The sequence below is a fragment of the Lagopus muta genome (assembly GCF_023343835.1).
Source record: "Lagopus muta isolate bLagMut1 chromosome 3 unlocalized genomic scaffold, bLagMut1 primary SUPER_3_unloc_3, whole genome shotgun sequence".
Lineage (NCBI taxonomy): Eukaryota > Metazoa > Chordata > Aves > Galliformes > Phasianidae > Lagopus > Lagopus muta.
In genome coordinates, this window is record NW_026040152.1 from 40,600 (window position 1) to 45,704 (window position 5,105).

The window sequence follows — 5,105 nt, forward strand, 5'->3', positions numbered from 1 at the left end:
GCAAGGACCTTTCCCAACCCATCCCTAGAGGCGTTATGCATCTGTGAGCTTCAAGGACCCGTTGTGAGCTGCAAGGACCTTCCCAACCCATCCCTACTGAGTCTATGCCTCTGTGAGCTGCAAGGACCTTGCCAATCCATCCCCTACTGAGTGTAGGCCTCTGTGAGCTGCAAGGACCCACTTGTGAGCTGCAAGGACCTTGCCAATCCATCCCTACTGAGTGTAGGCCTCTGAGAGCTGCAAGGACCTTGCCAACCCATCCCTACTGAGTGTAGGCCTCTGGGAGCTGCAAGGGACCTTTCCAACCCATCCCTAGAGGCATTACGCATCTGTGAGCTGCAAGGACCCATTCGTGAGCTGCAAGGACCTTCCCAACCCATCCCCTATCGAGTCTATGCCTCTGTGAGCTGCAAGGACCCTGCCATCATCTTCAAGGACCCTTCCAACCCATCCCTAAGATGTTATTCTTCTGTAAGCTGCAAGGACCTGTTTGTGAGCTGCAAGGACCTTTGCAACCCATCCCTACTGAGTCTACGCCTCTGGGAGCTGCAAGGACCTTGCCAACCCTATTCCTAGAGGCATTTGCACATCTGTGAGCTGCAAGGACCCTTCTGTGAGCTGCAAGGACCTTTGCAATCCAACCCTACTGAGTCTATGCCTCTGAGAGCTGCAAGGACCTTTCTGTGAGCTGCAAGGACCTTGCCAATCCATCCTATTGAGTCCATGCCTCTGGGAGCTGCAAGGACTTTTCCATCATCTTCAAGACCTTCCCAACCCATCCCTAGAGGCATTACACAACTGTGAGCTGCAAGGACCTTTCCATTATCTTCAAGGACCTTGCCAACCCATCCCTACTGAGTCTATGCCCCTGTGAGCTGCAAGGAACCTTTCTGTGAGCTGCAAGGACCTTCTGTGAGCTGCAAGGACCTTTCCAATCCATCTCTACTGAGTTTTGACCTTCAAACCAATCCAGCCCCTTCCTCTATAACCTTCCAGGACCTTTCCAACCTAACCCAGCCTGTACCTCTGTAACCTTCCAGGACCCTTCCAACCCAACCATTCCATGCTTCTATGATCTTCCAGGACCTTCAACCCATTCTATATCTCTATAACCTTCCAGGACCTTCCAACCCACTCTATATAACCTTCCAAGACCTTTCCAACACAACCCAGCCTGTACCTCTATAACCTTCCAGGACCTTTCCAACCCAATTCCCTCCGTACCTCTATAGCCTTCCAGGACCTTTCAACCCAACCATTCCATAGCCCTGTAACCTTCCCAGGACCTTTCCAACCCAATTCCCCTCTGTAACTCTATAACCTTCCAGGACCTTCCAACCCCACTATTCCATTGCTCTGTGACCTTCCAGGACCTTTCCAACCCAACCCAGCCTGTACCTCTGTAACCTTCCAGGACCCTTCCAAACCCAACCATTCCATGCTTCTACGATCTTCCAGGATCCTTCCAATCCATTCTATATCTCTATAACCTTCCAGGACCTTCCAACCTACTCTATATAACCTTCCAGGACCTTTCCAACCCAACCCAGCCTGTACCTCTGTAACCTTCCAGGACCTTCCAACCCAACCCAGCTGTACCTCTGTAACCTTCAAGGACCCTTCCAACCCAACCATTCCATGCTTCTATGATCTTCCAGGACCCTTCCAACCCATTCTATATCTCTATAACCTTCCAGGACCTTTCCAACCCAACCCCCTCTGTACCTCTATAACCTTCCAGGACTTCCAACCCCACTATTCCATGGCTCTGTGACCTTCCAGGACCTTTCCAACCCAACTCCCTCTGTACCTCTACAAACCTTCCATTACCTTCGCAACCTAACCGACTCTGTACCCTCTATAACCTTCCAGGACCTTTCCAACCCCAATTCCCCTCCGTACCTCTATAGCCTTCCAGGACCTTTCAACCCAACCATTCCATAGCCCTGTGACCTTCCAGGACCTTTCTAACCCAACCCCCTCTGTACCTCTATAACCTTCCAGGACCTTCCAACCCCACTATTCCATGGCTCTGTGACCTTCCAGGACCTTTCCAACCCAACCCAGCCTGTACCTCTGTAACCTTCAAGGACCCTTCCAACCCAAGCATTCCATGCTTCTACGATCTTCCAGGACCCTTCCAGCCCATTCTATATCTCTATAACCTTCCAGGACCTTTCCAACCCAACCCCTCTGTACCTCTATAACCTTCCAGGACCTTCCTTAACCCAACCATTCCACACTTCTGTGACCTTCCAGGACCTTCCTAACCCAACCATTCCATACCTCTATAACCTTCCAGGACCTTTCCAACCCAACCATTCCACACTTCTGTGACCTTCCAGGACCTTTCCCAACCAACCCCCTCTGTTACCTCTATAACCTTCCAGGACCTTCCAACCCAACCATTCCATAGCTCTGTGACCTTCCAGGACCTTTCCAACCCAACCCAACCTGCACCTCTATAACCTTCCAGGACCTTCCAACCTAACCCAGCCTGTACCTCTGTAACCTTCCAGGACCCTTCCAACCCAACCATTCCATGCTTCTACGATCTTCCAGACCCTTCCAACCCATTCTATATTTCTATAACCTTCCAGGACCTTCCAACCCAACCCAACCTGTATCTCTATAACCTTCCAGGACCTTTCCAACCCAACCCAACCTGTATCTCTATAACCTTCCAGGACCTTTCCAACCCAACCCCCTCTGTACCTCTATAACCTTCCAGGACCTTCCAACCCCACTATTCCATAGCTCTGTGACCTTCCAGGACCTTTCCAACCCAACCATTCCACACTTCTGTGGCCTTCCAGGACCTTCCTAACCCAACTCCCTCTGTATCTCTACAACCTTCCAGGACCTTTCCAACCCAATTCCCTCCGTACCTCTATAGCCTTCCAGGACCTTTCAACCCAACCATTCCATAGCCCTGTGACCTTCCAGGACCTTTCCAACCCAATTCCCTCTGTACCTCTATAACCTTCCAGGACCTTCCAACCCCACTATTCCATTGCTCTGTGACCTTCCAGGACCTTCGCAACCCAACCCAACTTGTAGTCTCTATAACCTTCCAGGACCTTTCCAACCCAACCCAACCTGCACCTCTGTAACCTTCCAGGACCTTTCAAACCCAATCCAGCCCATTCCTCTATTACCTTCCAGGACCTTTCCAACCTAACCCAGCCTGTACCTCTGTAACCTTCCAGGACCTTTCCAACCCAACCATTCCATGCTTCTACGATCCTCCAGGACCCTTCCAACCCATTCTATATCTCTATAGCCTTCCAGGACCTTCCAACCCACTCTATATAACCTTCCAGGACCTTCCAACCCAACCCCCTCTGTACCTCTATAACCTTCCAGGACCTTTCCAACCCAATTCCCTCCGTACCTCTATAGCCTTCCAGGACCTTTCAACCCAACCATTCCATAGCCCTGTAACCTTCCAGGACCTTCTCCAACCCCACTATTCCATTGCTCTGTGACCTTCCAGGACCTTTCCAACCCAACCCAGCCTGTACCTCTGTAACCTTCAAGGACCCTTCCAACCCAACCATTCCATGCTTCTACGATCTTCCAGGACCCTTCCAACCCATTCTATATCTCTATAGCCTTCCAGGACCTTCCAACCCACTCTATATAACCTTCCAGGGACCCCTTCCAACACAACCCCCTCTGTACCTCTATAACCTTCCAGGACCTTCCAACCCAACCATTCCATAGCTCTGTTGCCTTCCAGACCTTTCCAACCCAACCCAACCTGCACATTATTACCTTCCAGGACCTTTCCAACCTAACCCAGCCTGTACCTCTGTAACCTTCCAGGACCTTTCCAACCCAAGCATTCCATGCTTCTACGATCTTCTAGGACCCTTCCAACCCATTCTATATCTCTATAACCTTCCAGGACCTTCCAACCCACTCTATATAACCTTCCAAGACCTTCCCAACACAACCCAGCCTGTACCTCTATAACCTTCCAGGACCTTTCCAACCCATTCCCTCCGTACCTCTATAGCCTTCCAGGACCTTTCAACCCAACCATTCCATAGCCCTGTGGACCTTCCAGGACCTTTCCAACCCAATTCCCTCTGTACCTCTATAACCTTCCAGGACCTTCCAACCCCACTATTCCATAGCTGTGTGACCTTCCAGGACCTTCGCAACCCAACCCAGCCTGTACCTCTGTAACCTTCCAGGACCCTTCCAACCCAACCATTCCATGCTTCTACGATCTTCCAGGACCCTTCCAATCCATTCTATATCTCTATAACCTTCCAGGACCTTTCCAACCCAACCCCCTCCGTACCTCTATAGCCTCCCAGGACCTTTCCAACCCAACCATTCCATTGCTCTGTGACCTTCCAGGACCTTTCCAACCCAACCATTCCATTGCTCTGTGACCTTCCAGGACCTTTCCAACCCAATTCCCTCTGTACCTCTATAACCTTCCAGGACCTTCCAACCCAACCATTCCATTGCTCTGTGACCTTCCAGGACCTTTCCAACCCAACCCAGTCTGTACCCCTATCACCTTCCAGGACCTTTGCAAGCAAACTAATGAGGGGGGTCCCATTGACCGCATGGGGGGGAACTAGTTAATGGGGGGGGAACTAGTTAACCCGGGGGGGGGGGAACTAGTTAACCGGGGGGGAAGGAGGGGACTAGTTAAAGGGGGGGGAACTAGTTAATGGGGTGGGGAACCAGTTAACAGGGGGGGGAGGGGGACTAGTTAACCGGGGGGGAGGGGGACTAGTTAACAGGGGGGGAGGGGGGACTAGTTAACGGGGGCGGGGAGGGGGACTAGTTAACGGGGGGGGAACTAGTTAACAGGGGGGGAGGGGGGACTAGTTAACCAGGGGGGAGGTGGACTAGTTAACAGGGGGGAGGGGGACTAGTTAATGGGGGAGGAACTAGTTAACGGGGGGGGAACTAGTTAATGGGGGGGAACTAGTTAACCGGGGGAGGAGGGGGACTAGTTAACCGGGGAGGGGGGGGGGGGTGTAAACTAGTTAACGGGGGGGGGGTAAACTAGTTAACGGGGAGGGGGAACTAGTTAACGGGGGAGGGAACTAGTTAACCGGGGAGGGGGAACTAGTTAA

General features: G+C 51.8%; 1 long non-coding RNA gene across 7 annotated transcripts; it reads right to left on the minus strand.

Moving 5' to 3' along the window:
- Positions 1-979: 979 nt before the first annotated feature.
- LOC125687465 (uncharacterized) lies at positions 980-4,568 on the minus strand. Of its 7 annotated transcripts, XR_007374094.1 has the most exons (5): positions 4,066-4,568; positions 2,681-3,735; positions 1,954-2,165; positions 1,662-1,690; positions 1,307-1,373 (listed from the first exon to the last, which is right to left on the minus strand). It is a non-coding gene; the product is annotated as an uncharacterized LOC125687465 (long non-coding RNA). The 7 variants fall into 7 exon arrangements; XR_007374090.1 differs by having other exon boundaries at positions 1,302-1,725; positions 1,989-2,165; XR_007374089.1 differs by lacking the exon at positions 1,954-2,165 and adding an exon at positions 2,219-2,338 and having other exon boundaries at positions 1,302-1,743.
- Between the last annotated feature and the right edge of the window lie 537 nt (positions 4,569-5,105).